This window comes from the organism of the source record quoted next, unplaced genomic scaffold (assembly GCF_019419815.1).
Source record: "Pyrus x bretschneideri cultivar Hongxiangsu unplaced genomic scaffold, Pyrus_bretschneideri_v1 Contig12, whole genome shotgun sequence".
NCBI classification, from domain to species: domain Eukaryota; kingdom Viridiplantae; phylum Streptophyta; class Magnoliopsida; order Rosales; family Rosaceae; genus Pyrus; species Pyrus x bretschneideri.
In genome coordinates this window covers 3,146,176-3,161,904 of record NW_025999413.1, presented here as the reverse complement: position 1 = coordinate 3,161,904, position 15,729 = coordinate 3,146,176, and the positions used below count along the sequence as shown (strand labels likewise).

Genomic DNA, 15,729 nt, shown 5'->3' with positions numbered 1-15,729 from the left:
CTGTAAGCCTTATATGTATATTCTCATCTCTACTTAGCACGAGGCATTTTGGGAGGTCACTGGCTTCGGGTTTCATTAGAACTCCGAAGTTGAGCGAGTTTGCGCGAGGTTCATCCCAGGATGGGTGACCCACTGAGAAGTTCTCATGTGAGTTCCCAGAAACAAAACTGTGAAGGTGTTGTCAGGGCCCAAAGCGGACAATATCGTATTACGGTGGAGTCGAGCCCGAGATGTGGTGGGGGTCTAGGCCGGGATGTGACAATTTGACTGTGGTATAGGCTGGTCAAAAAAAAAAAATAACGCGCAACAAGCTCTCTGCTCCCATATATTTTAATTCAAGTGAAAGAGGAAGCCAAAAAGCCATATAGTGCTAAAAAAAATACGATTGATTACTCGGATTGGTTTTTGCGTCCCTTTATTATAATTAAACTCAGTATTTCATAAATGTTTTTTTTATTATTTGGCTGATATTTTAGAAGAAAAATTCAAGCACAAAAAATCGAGCGTATTACTCCAATCAATCGGTCTAACTCACGTCAGCTAAAAACCAATTTATTTGGATGAAAGCAAATTTGAGTGGGTCCAGAGATTGGGCTGCAAAGCCCACCCTTCTTTAGCTCTTACAAATTGGGTCAGTCCACTCAGCAACCTCTCTCTCTCTCTCTCTCTCTCTCTCTCTATGATGAAAATTCAAATTCTAGCCTCTGCCTTCTCCGCACCGAAGTCCAAAACCCAAAACCTAAAACCCTGAGGGGGCGTTTGTTTACCCTCACTAAGTTGGACTGGACTGGACTGGACTAGCTATTAGTCCAATACTGTGTTTGTTCCATGCTGGGACTAACATTAATGAGACTAAAGGGGACTAGCATGGACAAAACCCTTCACTAAGAGGTCTTAGCGAAACCCCCCAATAACCATGAGACTAGTTAAGACTATATTCTCTTTCTCGTCCTCATCATGCTCAACGACCACTCCTGACAGACTCCTTGTCATCGTCGGTCACCTAGATCAATCATTAACTTTCCGACTCCCTTTCAGATCCATTTCACAACCAACTTCATATAAAATATACCAAATTGAAGCTGGGAGTGACAAGATTACGATTTTACCTGAATAGAGGCCAAAATGTGGTCGAATGTGGCCGGAAAATGGCCTAGAAGTCTCGGCCTGTTTGGGCTTCTTCAAATCCATGACAGATTCGAGCATTCAAAGCTAAGATCTCGATTTAGGGATGGTGATGAATTTTTTGGCGGTGCTAACTTCATCCAATTTAACGAGGGTTGGCCAGAAAACATATTGGGAAACCTGCAACTCGTTGGGAAAATTGGAGCCGTGAGGTTCCATTCGAACAACACATAGCTAGAGAGGGAGGGAGGACAGAGAAATAGACACTGGAATCAATAAGGAGTTTGATCAGGAATGAGAAAGAGACATGAATTGAGAGGTCTAAGAGGAAAAAAAGAGGGAGATGTTGGGACGATGAGAGAAGAGGAAAAGAGTGGGACGAAAATGGTAGGAAGAGATGAAGAAAAAGATAAGATCATAATAAAATATTAATAATTTATATATTAAATAATATAATATTAGAATTTGTTATTATCCAGCTTCTTAGTCCAATACTGCACCAAACGCTTCACTAAGTTAGTCCAGTTTAGTCTAGTCTAAGCCAGTCCAGCTTAGTCCTTGAAGCTAATCCAGTCCGAAATAGTCCGGCGCAACAAACGCCCCTGAAGCTCTCCGACCAAGCAAATGTGCGTACCAGTTCGAGCCCCGTCGTGGGTTTCCCGTGACGGCTCTTAGATCAGAAGCTCTCGGACCTCCATAGGTGCACAAACCTCAGCCACATCAGCAAGTCCACGCCCAAATCCTCAAAGCCGACCTTCACCAGGACATCCACGCGTCGCCCAAGCTCGTCGCATTCAATCAGATTGATTAGCCAAATGTCCATTTGTACAACACTCTCATCAGAGCTCACATTCAGAACTCGCAGACTTCGCAGGCCTTCGCGGCTTTCTTCGATATGCAGATTAATGGGGTTTATTCTGATAATTTTACGTACCCATTTCTTCTGAAAGCTTGTTTTGGCCCGCCATGGCTGCCGGTGGTTCAAATGATTCATGCCCACATTGAGAAATTTGGATTTTGGTTGGATATCTTCCTGCCCAATTCGCTCAGTGATACTTATTCCAAGTGTGGATTGATTGGCGTTAGTGAAGCGAAGAATCTGTTTGTGGTGATGGAAGAGAGAGACACTGTGTCTTGGAATTCAATGATTGGTGGGTTGGCAAAAGCTAGGGAGCTAAGTGATGCACGCTGCTTGTTCGATGAAATGCCTGAGAGAGATACGGTTAGTTGGAATACGATATTGGATGGATATGTAAATGCCGGGCAGATGAATGAAGCCTTTGAATTGTTTGAGAAAATGCCTCAGAGGATGTTATCTCATGGTCGACTCTGGTTTCGGGTTAGTGCAAAGCCGTGGATATGAGTATGGCAAGAATGATGTTTGATAGGATGCCTTTCAGAAACTTGGTTCCATGGATTATATAACTGGTTATGTCGGGAAGGGGCCGGCGAAGGATGCGATTATGTTGTATGATCACATGGAGGAAGCTGGATTGAAGCTTGATAATGGTTCTATTATTAGTATATTGGCTGCTTGTGCAGAGTCTGGTTTGATTGGATTGGGTATGAAAGTTCACGCCTCTATAGAGAGGACTCGATTCAAGTGTAGTACTCCCGTGTCAAATGCTTTGCTTGATTGTATGCCAAGTGTTGACTGTTGGATGAAGCATCTAGAGTCTTTCATGTGATAGCGAAAAAGGATTTGCCGATTTGGTGTCTTGGAATGCCATGCTCCAAGGGTTAGCCATGAACAGGCATGGTGAGAAGGCGCTTGAGCTATTCTCTTGAATGGTAAAAGCCGGGGGTTTTTTTTTTTTCTGGATAAATTGACCTTCGTTGGGGTCTTATGTGCCGTACACATGCAGTATTTGTGGAGGAATGTCTTCAAGCCTTCAACACTATGGAGTGGGAGTACGGGATTGTACCCGGAGTTGAGCATTACGGTTGCATGATTGACCTTTTGGGTCTTGGCGGGCGTCTTGGGGAGGCTTTTAGGCTTGTGCATAGCATGCCAATGGAACCAAATGGTGCTGTATGGGGTACTCTTTTGGGGGCTTGTCGGATGCATAATGATCTGGAACTAGCAGAGGAGGGTGCTCAATCACCTAGGTAAGTTAGACCCGTCTGATTCAGGAAAATTTTCCATGTTGTCAAATATTTATTCTGCAGCTGGTGATTGGGTCAATGTTGCCAATGTGGGGCTGCAAATGAGGAGCACCGGAGTCCAGAAATTTCCCAGGGCTAGTTCCGTTGAGGTGGACAACGAGGTCCATGAATTTACAGTTTTTGATAAATTACATCCTAAATCCGACAAAGTATATGGGATGATTGACAGACTTCATCAAGACTTCAAGCAAATGAATATGTCGTTGCGGGGTATTAGCAATGGGATAGGTGGATAAACTGCGAAAGAAAGTATTTATTTGGTGAGCATCAGCTGACTCAAACTTGTCCAGAAACACTTCTGCGAGCGTCCTAATTGGAAAAATTTCAAGGAGAAACTTCTGACCAATGTCCTTAGGAGTTAGATTATAAACTTGTATACATGTTGATAAATAGAAGGGGATCAATCGTTTGATTTGTTGCTCATCTGTACCAGTAAATTGGAATTACCAGTTAACAATGATTCATCTTTTATCTGTGAGATGATGTGTCACACTAGTACAATTCTTGCAAAGAGCTGGAGAAGTGTCTACGGGTATAGCACCGTATCCATATCACTGCTTGCCATCTATGCTCTGCCATCAATTCCAAGTTTAGGAACGCAAAAAATGAGATGAGGAAGGATAACTCTTGCTGATATGCTGTAAGTTGTAACTCAACCTTAAATTTCTTAATGAAATTACGTTTTCTTATAAACAATTGCACATCAAACTACTGTCTTGTAAGCTATATCGTTTAGCGAAGAAAAACTTACATGCAACGGGAGAGATGCAACTGTGGTAATATTTCAAGTCAGTCACACATTGTCATGCATTTTATCTTTTTAACATAGTAATGTGTTGTTGACTTAGAATACTGTCACAATAACAACCGTCAAATAACTCCCCCAATATTCACAGCTGACAAGTTAATGTACTTCAAAGTTTGGCGAGCAAATGCTCAACAAACAACCGACACGTGACTCAATATTGGTTTGATTGATGAGAAAAACCCCTTACCCACAAAGGAGGTCCCTGTCCTTTGGTGCCATGCATAAAGTCATATCCACTGGCCTTCCCCATGTGTATCCAATTGTCCCAAATAAACCTTTCTTTTGCTTTGTTGTGTTAATTGGTCATGTGTTGTTATGCAACTCTCTGTTAAGCAAATAGCACTCATATCATCCTTTTTCTCTTTGTAAGGATTATAGGGATCCTCACTTCTTATCCGGTCATCTTACATCGTACGTTTTATACTGTTTGTATTTAATTTTAAATAATAAAAAAATTCAAAATGATTTATGACTGTACGATGTACGATGATGATAAGATATGAGGATCCGGATGGGATCCAAATCCATAAATAAAGCTCTAAATTTGATTTTCTATCCAGTAATATAACTGTTTTTCTTTCTTTCAATCTGGTAGCTTCATAACACAATTTGGTGAAGAGGGTAGTTCCTGTTCCCCTTAAATTTACTCAAAGAATTAAAAGTTTTAGTTGATATCAAGGGAAGTTTAAATAGCGTTTAGTAGATATCACCCGTGGTTGGTTTTGAAAAGAATGCTGTTATTGCATTTTTTATTTTATTTTGTTTTATTTTAAGGTGAGACCTTAAGTGCTTACCTTAGTTTCGATTATTTTAAGCCGTTGAATTTTTATCTAAACGGCCTACAATAAAAGAGTTCAAACATGCTTCTCTCTACGGGATTTGGATTCCATACGGATTCAAATTGTGGGGATCCCAACAGGATTTGGATTCCATACGGATTCAAATTGTGAGGATCCTAGGGATTCCCACATCTTAACCATTCATTATGTATCGTACGATCATAAATCATTTGATTTTTTTATTAAAAATTTAACACAAATAATATCTAACGAAAACTGATCGCAGAACATACGATGAACGGCTAGGATGTGAGGATCCCCACAAAGTGGCTCCATAGAGGATCATTTTCCCCCTCTACGTTCACCCATCCACTTTTCTCTCTCTCTCTTCATCTTCAACCTCACCCCATCCTCGGTTTCAAAATCCTCCCCAATATCCAAAATTAATTAAAAAACTACCACCTCCTGAATTTCATGATGTTGCCAAATTCCGATGTTCTACTGGCGTTCAATCGCCATCTAAGTTCCATGATGAAGTGATGAAAACTCGTGTGATTTAGAATACGTAGGATCTAGGATGGTTGTAGGCATGTTGCATGACTTTCAAAATGTTTAAGAATTTTTGGATGATCGGTGGAGAGATTGAAGAACTGTATATGTCAGTCTATGTATGGTTGGAGAAAGATGCAAGTCTTGTGATAGTTTATGATACTCTTGTTTTGGATGATTACTTGTGACATGTTATCAAATAAAACTCGAAACCATAAACCCTAGTGATGGCCCAGAAACTACCATGTGGCAGCGGCGGTGATGAATAAAAAAATATATATAATTTGAGAAATTCATATAAATAGAAAAAAAAATCGAATAAATATTCCTGAAGTTGCTATAGATTGCGAGATGCTCATTGTTTTGATGATAAAAAAACTCGAGAAAAGTTGTATTAAATAACTCATAAGGTGCCACGTGGTACATATTGAATATAATAACATATAAGGTTTAAAATTCGTATAAAATCATAGAAAAATAAAAAAAAATTTCCAAAAGTTGTCACGAATTACTTAAACCATGCTCGACGAGAAATGAGCATGAAACCTTGATTTTGAATTGAAATCAATTAGGAGAAGTTTACAGACGTTACGTTGGTTACTTGGTGTTTGTCTTGTTACATGATATACTTCTACAAGTTTCATGATTTATTTCTTAAGTGCACCTCCTTTCCCAAATACCGTGTTCATGATACCAGTTTGGTATATCAAACGTACCACATAGTAGATATCATGTCCCCAATCACGAACCAATCGACAAAAATACTTTTCACATTTAATACAACTTTTCTCAAGTTTTTTACCATCAAAACGATGAGCATCCCACAACGGGTTTACAACAACTTCAGGAATATTTATATTAACGTTTTAGAAAGAACAAATAAAGGAAAACTAATGAAAATAGTTTGAAATATTTGAGTTTTAATGATAAGGACAAAATAAAGGGTAAAGTGAATAGTACCAAGATTAACTTTTTAATGTAAAAATATGATTTTTTTGTTGAAATGAAGAGTACCGTGACTTTTCGTTAAAACTTCCAATAAATAAACGCGTATGAAGCGTATTAAAATTGGTAGGACAAGATTATTTAATCCAGTGGCTAATTTACACAACCTAATCCGTTCATTAATGCTATCTGGTCTCTTATCCTAGCTCCCAAACAGGTTTATAAAAATAGAGTGGTCATGTTGGGTAAACAGTAAACTCCGAGTTCAACTGGAACTGGAAATCCTTGCGACTTTAGGCTTTGGAAACACCTACCTATTTACATGCTCAACACCCTCTGCTTTAATCCCATCCCCATCTCTCTCTCTCTCTCTCTCTCCCTCTCTCTCTCTCTCCCCTTCGGTTGGTCTGATCGATTCTGCCGAATAAGGCTAAAGGATAGTGAATTAAAAGATCGAATGGGACTGGCAAAGTCTTCCTCCGCCGGACGGCTTTGTGAAATTGTTTTCGTCTGCTTCGCTGCGCTATTGGCAATCATTCTCGCCACAGCCTTGGCGTGGACTTTATTGCGTGACGCGAAGCTCAGCCCTGAATTCCCTGAGTTCCGGGTCGACTTGGTAGCCGTGTCGCCGTGCCCACTCACCGCCGCATCCAGCAGTGAGTAACCGCCACGTGGGACTTGACGCTGGTTGCTATAAATCCCAACCGGAAGCTGGACTTGTATTACGAGAACCTTCAAGCCTATATCTTCTACGGCGACGTCGACGACAAGGCAAGCGACAGCAATCTCAAGCTGGGAACGGCGCCGTTGCCTCCCATCTATGTAAGTAAGATGAACCAGACCACTCTTGATTTCTCGGTGGTAATGGCGAGGTCGTACATCGGAACCGACGCGGCCAACGATCTAATCATCTCCTCCTCCTCTTCCTCCACCTCCCCAAGTTGTTATGGGTCGGGGAGCCTGTGGCTGAAGCTGCTGGGTTTTTTTAGGTATAATACTACGTTGTTTGGACTGGATACTTCCCAACTGACGCGCTTCTCTTGCGACCTTTTCCCACCGAATGGGACGGCGGGGCAGTCAAGGGCATGCCAAGGTTTTGATCGAAGTGATAGGTGTTATTGCTGACCTGATTGAGATTGATGATTCTAATTTCTACTAGCTGCTGTATTTACCTGCGTATTGTATTGTAATCTATATATATAACCATTGGCAGGTGCATTTTAGACATTGTTTTTATTTAGTTGTTTATGTTTTTGCAGCTAAATCGCTAATCCTATCAAACAGATAGATAAAGCATCCATACGAGTGACCTCTAACATTGCAGTTGAAGTAGTGAAGTACCCACTTCTTTACGTGCATAAGTTTAGCTTGCCACATTGCTTCAGTCAACACTTATCTTCCGCCCTGAGAAATCAATTTGCCTTCCCCTTCGTATACTTTGTTCCAAACATGGTCCTTGATTGAACAAAAAAGTTTCCGTTTATCCTTCTCTAAGCAAGTAGGAAGTCCCAAAAATCTCTCGTGGCAAGGGCTAGAATTTGAATTTTTGTCTGAGAGAGGGGGAGAGGGAGAGAGGTTGCTGAGTGGACTAAGAGCTAGAGAAGTGTGGACTTTGCAGCCCCATCTCTAGACCCACTCAAATTTGCTTTCATCCAAACAAATTGGTTTTTGACTTATATGAATTAGGCCAGTTGATCAAAGCAGTATGTTCGATTTTTTATGCTCGAGCTTGAATTATTTTTCTGCACAATGTCATATTTTTTTTTTCTCTAAGTTTTTTTTTTTTGTTATAATTGATATTTGTAGGATTCATTTAAAAAAAATCAATTAAAATAAATCTTAAAATTTATAATTGGTGCATTAATAGAACACACACAATAAAATAATAAGAAAACTAATTGACAACAATTTTTTTTCACATGTCAAATTTGATAGCAAAAGGTTCATATCGACATATCAGTTAGAGTTTCTTCCTACTTTCAAATTTGATTATGCGACATTCCACTTAACCTTTCTTTTTTGGTGATAAATTCGATTTATGTATTTTTGTTCATTTGGTTTCAATCTTCCCGATGTGTATCCAATTCTCCCAAATAAACCTTTCATTTGCTTTGTTGTGTTAATTGGTCTTGTGTTGTTATGCAACTCTCTGATAAGCAAATAGAACCCATATAATAAGGATGAGGATCCTTTTCGGATTCTTTTTGTGAGAATTATAGGAATATTCACATTTTATCCATTCATGGTTTATCGTGCAACCAACTTTAGTTCAGTATTATTTATATTTAATTTTAAATAAAAAAATTCAAAATGTTTATGTTCGCACGATATACAATGTCGATGAAGAGGTAGAATGTGATCCATATGGTATCCAAATCCATAACATAAAACTCCAATTTTGATTTTCTATCCAGTAATATAATTGTTTTTTTTTTCTTTCAATCTGTTTGCTTCATCCATACAACAATTTGGAGAAGTGGGAAGTTCTTGTTCCTCTTAAATTTGAGATTATATTCACACATTCTAAATTACTTCCCCCACACCTTTTGATTTTTATAATCTTTTTTGATACACCACTAACACTTGATAAAAACATATTAAAAATTAAAAGAGTATGGAAGAGGTAATTAGGAATATGTGAGTATAATCTCTCTTACTCAAAGACTTGAAAGTTTTAGTTGATATCGAGGGTAGTTTAAATAGGGTTTAGTAGATATCTGCCCGTGGTTGGTCTTGAATTTTCACAAGATGACTTGTCGTGTTGATATTTTTTAGACAGTATTTTGTGACAAAATTTGTAAATTTAGACAACATATCAAGTAAAATGTATCATAGTAATGATAATAAGAAACAATCATAATAAAAATAAATAAATAAAACTTAATTTTTTAAACTTATTTAGAATAATAAATAATACATATTTAATATAAAATATCTACACTATGACTATTGTATTTTATAACTTTTTTTAGTAGTTTAACTTTAAAATTATCAAAATAATTTTTTTCTTAACGGGTTGGAACGGATTACCCAAGGTTACCTGCGTGTAAACTCGTTATTAATGGTAATTGACGGGTGACCCGATAATGACTCGATTAGTTATCGTGTTGACTCGAAACCAGTTATTTTCGTGTCACCGGTCGTGTAGAAAATTATCAGGTCTAATCCCAATGAAACTTAATGCTATTATTAATTTTCTAATGTGAGACCTTATGTGCGGACCTTAGTTTCGGATTATTTTAAGCCGGTGATTTTTTATCTTAACGGCTTCACAATAAAAGAATTCAAACAAACTCAACCCATCCTCGTTTTTTCTCCCTCTTTCTCCCCTCCTTCTTCAAAAAGATGAGGACGACGACTACCCCGACAAAATCTCAAATTCAAAATCCGCCCATATATCCAAAATTAATTCAAAAATCGGCACCTCCTGAATTTCATGATGATGGCAAATTCCAACGTTCTACTGACCTTCATTCATCACCTAAGTTCCATGATGTGATGAAAACTCGTGTGATTTAGAATGTGTAGGATCTAGGATGGTTTTAGACATGTTGCATGACTTTCACACTGTTTAGGATTTCTCGGATGATAGCGGCAAAGATTTAATTAATAACAGAAAATTTTATTTAAACTCATGTAACATCTTTTTACACTCAACTTAAATTTCAGATGTTAATTGTATTTTTTTACCCTATTGCATAATTACCATCAAGTACAAGATGAAATTAATAATGAAACTAAAATTTATCAATAAACCCACACACTATAATTAAACCCCACACTACAAAAAAAATGGGCTATGGATACAAAATTGAGGACACAGATAAGGAGTTTGTGTCCCTTTGAACACTAAAAAGGTGGAACAGTGCACATTTTATAAAGGGCACCAAGTATTGTGCCCAAATGTTAAAAAAGTTGACACAAACACATTATTGGGCACGAAAATCAAGACTTTTGTGCCCAAATGTCCATCCAACTTTCACGTGTCCCTTCAATATCAGAAATGAAAATTTTATATTAATTTACAAAGACACGATAGCAGTTTTCGTGCCCTCTAATTTAATATATTTAAATAAAAAATATGTTTTTTTGGTGTCCTTTACATATTTACTTTTTCCTATTCCATAATAATAAGATTGTTTATTAATTTCAAACTGACACACTAATATTTTTGTGCTTTTGTTTTAAATAAAATAAGAATACCACCCTCAAATGTACATTTTGAATTATTTGCACTATATACTTTTTAGATTTCAAACGGCGCGTATAAAAATAATTGTGCCTTTTGTGCAAAATAACAATAAAAAAATATGAAAAACTTGAAGATGAAAAAAGGTTATTAGTCTTCTCTCTCATCCCTTCATCCTGTCTCTTCCTTCCCCTTCACTCTCCTTTCCGTATCCTTCCTGTCCATATATTTCAGGCAACAGCGCCGCCTTCCACTTGTCACCACAGACCGTCAAATTATACCTTCATAATCCTCTTCCCATCATCTTTCCGATCCTCAAGTTAGCTTCTACAAATTCATAGCCAAATTTCTTCAATTTCAGATCTAAGAAACATATGATTTTGTTCGGGTTTTTTGTGTTTTGCAGGTATGAGAGCGGCGTACGGGACGGCGAAGAGAGAAGTAGCAGTGGCGAAGATGGCCTTCTTTCATCACCATCTGAAGAGGGAGACTTGAGGAGTTGTGGAGAAGGTTCTCCTATTATCCAAGGATCCAACTGTATGTTCACCCAGACCCTTATCTAAACTGTAGGATAAATGCATTTTTGAAAAAATATTAACTGCTGAAGTTAAACTTGCTTGATTGGTTAAGCATCTTTTGATTTTAATTGTATGTTGCATGATGTAAGAAGCTGGATATGTTTCTTTCCCCCTGCCCCACATGGAAGAATGATAGCCACTTCGTTTACCTTACTGTTGTGTAGGTTTCTTAGAAATAGATACATTTGCTCCGGAAACTAGTACTGCTGAAAAACTAAATTCAAACTTTTTCAGATGAAAGGCTTTGCAGCCCACAAAGCACCACATTTATTCAGTTAAATATTTCAGCTACCTCACCCGCTCTTAATCTGCAGTAATATTTTCATGTTGCAGGGACTGAAGAAGACAACTGGATAGAGGAACCTTCAGAGCATAATCAAGAGGATGGACTGGCTAGGTTTTTATTCTCTCTGTTCTGTGTGTTGTCATATGTGATTTGGTGCCGTATATGTACTAGCTTTCTATGTTTGCTATGCGTTTGTGATGTATGTGTTGCACTTGACAATGTTTCAGGGCTGTTGAATTGTTTACATTGGAATTAGTAAAACTTAAAACCAAAATGAAGTGCGCAACTCATAGGAAATCCTCTGAAATTTTGATCTCTGTTGCCGCGGAGGTACATATGCAGCTGCAAACCATTGAGTCTCAGATTCAAACAGACATGTAGGTACTTTCAACTGAGACGTTTGAGGTTTCCCTATTAATTTCAACAATCTCTAAGTTGTTTTGGATGATTTTCAGAGGAAAGCATACAAACCTCAGTAAATCAAAGAAAAAAAGGCTGGAAACAAGGTTTGAAGGTACTGAAAGTTGTATTTCTGATACTTTCAATTGATTATTATTATGTTTGGAATTAATTAATTTGAATCTAATAAGTAACTAATATTAAAATTATTTTTCCATCTCCAAATATTTATTTCCTTTCACTTTTCTGTTTAAGGGTGGTTGACAATTTTCTGACCAAGATGAACTGTACACACTCCCGTTGCACACAGATATGTTTATGACATGTGAAAAGAGTTATATTTAGATATCTTGATAATCACTTATTTCATTGATCATAATCACCCTTTCTTTAGTGGTTTCAATTATGTGATTATTTCCTCAAATTAAATTTGCTGGTTTTTCTGCAAAACTCGCCTGCATTGGGTGATTTTGCAAGTTTTACCAGGAAATTTGTTCCTTTTAACCCCTTAGTCGTGAGGTTGTTTGTTTGGCTATAAGACTATATGATATACCAATACCATAATAGGAAATAGGGCTCACTTGTTTTAATTTTACATGTTTTAAATTGCTTATGTTGAGAATATGAAGTCTGGCATCAAACATTATAGGCCTTTCATCGTAATATGTAAAATCCTAGGCCTCCCTATCCATTGGTAACTGGTTTTGGTTGGAAGCTCCAACTTAACATGGTATCAAAACGGCAATTCATCTTGTCCCATGTCCAATTTGGCCACATGTGCTCAACTTCACCTAATATGTTAAACCACTTGTTTGACCCAATTAGTTTGCACATGAGGGTTTGTGTTGAGAATAAAGAATCTCACATCGGACATTATAATTGTTGTATCACAATAATTTAATTTACTTTTATCCATTTATTGGCTATTGGTATTAGATTGGATGGTCTAGCTTTCAACATTTAATATATTGGAAATCCATGAGTTATACTGAGTTGAAATTTTTTCACACTCCATATTTTCTTCTTGGAGGGAGGGCTTTATGGATATCACAATGTATATAATCAATTTAGCCTGCATGTGTATAATCAATTTAGCCTGTGTGTGCCCGGAATTGGAATTTTTTCTCATTGAAGCTATGCCTGAAACCCCACCTTTTTTTTATGCAGAGCAACAAGAACAACTGAAGGTGATTTATGACAAGTTCAAGGAACAAGTCAATCAGCATCTTCAGGAATGCAGGAGCACACTTGAAGGGCTGGAAGTATACCAGACAGAGAGGACTCCATATTTCCCTCTTGCTTTGCTGTACTGGTCGTGTTACTTGATGGAACTGCGGCAGTGCTCTTCAGCTGCTGTGTTCTTCAATCATGATATGTTGCTTTTAATTTTTGGTGCAAAGCTTAAAGGAGATTGTGAAAAACTGCGCTCAGGTCCTCCCCAACGAAGCCGTCAATGGACTCCTCGCCCAAGGTCCTCCGCCTATTACTCTCTCCTCACTTTGTCTCTCTAAAATTTCAGATTTATTTCTCTAATTTTTTAACTTGAAGTTTTTGGTTGTTTCGATTTTAGGCCAAATGAAAAAAAAAAAAAAAAATTGGGCTGAGGCATAGTTGTATTAATGAATCCCTAATTCTAATAAATTCCAATTTCTCAACCCTAATATGATTTTGGTTCTGGGTACTTTCTCTCACTCTACAAATTTGAGCAGCAAAGCACAAATCTTTGTGTTCTTCACTTCAGCCAGTTTCGTATTACAGGTACATCCACTTTCTATCCATTCTTTTTTTAGGTAAAGTGATTAGAGTTGTTTCGGTTATAATTGTGTTAAAAGTTTTAGTTAGGATTGAAATTATTGATTGCCCAGCTTTTGCTATGTGGAATTGGAGGTGGGCTTTGTGTTAAAAGTCAAGAATTTGTGTGCAATAATAGGGATTGAGTTACAAAGTTGTGTGCGGTGTGCATCAATTGGTGAATGAATTTGATTGGTTCTGTTTTTTGGGATTGAAATTTGAAACAAAATATTCATGCTTTTGTGGCTTACGTAGGTGAATGAATTTGATTGGTTTTGTGTGCCTACGCTGTTAAAGAAAAGCCGAAACCAAACCAAACGAAAAAGAAAATTAACAAGAGTGATCGAGCAATGATGAATAAACTTAACAGCGTCGGTGACCCTGAGCAACGTGAACTCGAATCATACGTACTGACCTTTTCTTTTTATGTTGAATTTTATTTTATTTTATTTATGATTTAGGGTCAGATTTGAATGGGGGAGTTGCTGCGATTATAGGAGAGCTTGATCATGGTGATGCAGGTACAAGAAAAATGGATGCTTGGGGTACTTGGCGGGGCCATTCAAAAAAACCCAGTTCAGAAGCAGGCAATCATTTTTTTTCCCTCTCTATACGCGATGGCCACATCGAAACCCATCAACCACCAAAGCCACCCTGACCAGGTTGCCGACTCGAACATGAGAAAAAGAACTGTGCGGGTTCACTTAAAACCTTAATATTTGATGTTCTTATTCCTGAGAGAACCGATATTCACTTAAAACCTTTATAATTTTAGTTTTATTTTAGTTGGGGATAGAACATGTAAAATTCTAGTTGTTTTTATATACAATGGTTGTGAATATCTCTGTAAATTGTAATATTATAGATGCTTGTGGTTGTGGGATGTTTTAATTATATGAAAAAATAATTTTTTGTTTAGCCTCAATCTCAATTTGTAGGTGATTTTGGTTTTTAATATTTTTTTTAAATAGGTGACATATTGGGCACAATAATAATAAATGTGCTACCAGGGGTGGCTGCAGCCATCTGACAATTTTGTCAGAACTGGGCACAAAAAGACCTTTATTTGTGCTTACGTGTTTCAGCACAACATACATTATTGTGCCCTTTTAGCAATGGTGACGCCCATAGAGGGCACAGACTCTAAGATAGTAGCTGCACTGTTGCTATTGGTCTATGGACACATATGTTGGTGCTCTTTGGCCTCAAAGGGCACAGATAATTTATTGTGTGCAGTGACCATTTTTGTTGTAGTGCCACCATGACTCCTTGCTTATTTTACCTTCATTTCAGCTAAAAGCCTATAACTTTTATAGAGAAAAACAAGCTTTTTTAGTCCTAGGAAGGTGCTTCTATTGTCTATGCAACATTAGCTGTTGATAAGGAGTTGCAACCAGACAAGGTGAAAAGAAAAATGTTAGTTTTCAACTACAAGCTCTTAGTGCACTTTGAGGCTGCTAAGGTGAGATTTCTTTAAGAAAAACTAATGAAAATGGCTTAAAAACTTTTAATTTTAATGATAAAGACAAAATAAATGATAAAATGAATAGTACTAGGATTGACTTTTTAGTGTAAAAATGTGGTTTTTCATTAAAGTGAACAGTATCATGGGCTTTTCGTTAAAACTCTCATTTCTTTAAGCATCGTATCACCCACAATTCAAAAGTTGTGTTTGTGGAACTTTTCTAAGCCAAAAAAAAAAAAAAAAAGGGGTACTCTCTCTTTCATTCAGCATGAATAGTCCCTTGCATGTCGATTAGCGCAAACCTCGCACCGGAAGTGCCCAAGTCCATTCCGAGATAAAGCTGCTCCACCCCCCAACTGAAACACCCATTTGAGCTTCATCATTACCGCTCCAACAACCATTGGTGTTGTCCGCCATCTTGTTCTTGCTTGCTTGTTCTTCACGCCATTACACAACCCATTTCTTGAAAACTCCGTCCGTGGACTGAACATCCCAGAAGCATCAAACACTTAACAGTTTGAATTTGATGCACAACTACTGTAACTACTTGGTGTTGGTGATGAGAGAGAGGCCATGTGTATGCGTATGTGCATGTGTCAGGGATGGCGACCATGGAAACATGAAGGAGTTTGCATTTGCAGCCATGGGA

The 15,729-nt window shown here is 37.7% G+C and overlaps 2 long non-coding RNA genes and 1 pseudogene across 2 annotated transcripts; all 3 read left to right on the top strand.

The window, feature by feature from the left end:
• The first annotated feature begins 1,749 nt into the window (after nucleotides 1-1,749).
• LOC125474392 lies at nucleotides 1,750-3,786 on the top strand (annotated as a pseudogene).
• A 7,227-nt stretch (nucleotides 3,787-11,013) lies between these two features.
• On the top strand, nucleotides 11,014-11,979 carry LOC125474155. The gene is made up of 4 exons (XR_007255823.1): nucleotides 11,014-11,098; nucleotides 11,473-11,536; nucleotides 11,653-11,802; nucleotides 11,881-11,979. It is a non-coding gene; the product is annotated as an uncharacterized LOC125474155 (long non-coding RNA).
• A 1,176-nt stretch (nucleotides 11,980-13,155) lies between these two features.
• LOC125474162 lies at nucleotides 13,156-14,172 on the top strand. Its single transcript, XR_007255825.1, has 3 exons — nucleotides 13,156-13,295; nucleotides 13,534-13,582; nucleotides 14,077-14,172. It is a non-coding gene; the product is annotated as an uncharacterized LOC125474162 (long non-coding RNA).
• The last annotated feature ends 1,557 nt before the right edge of the window (nucleotides 14,173-15,729 follow it).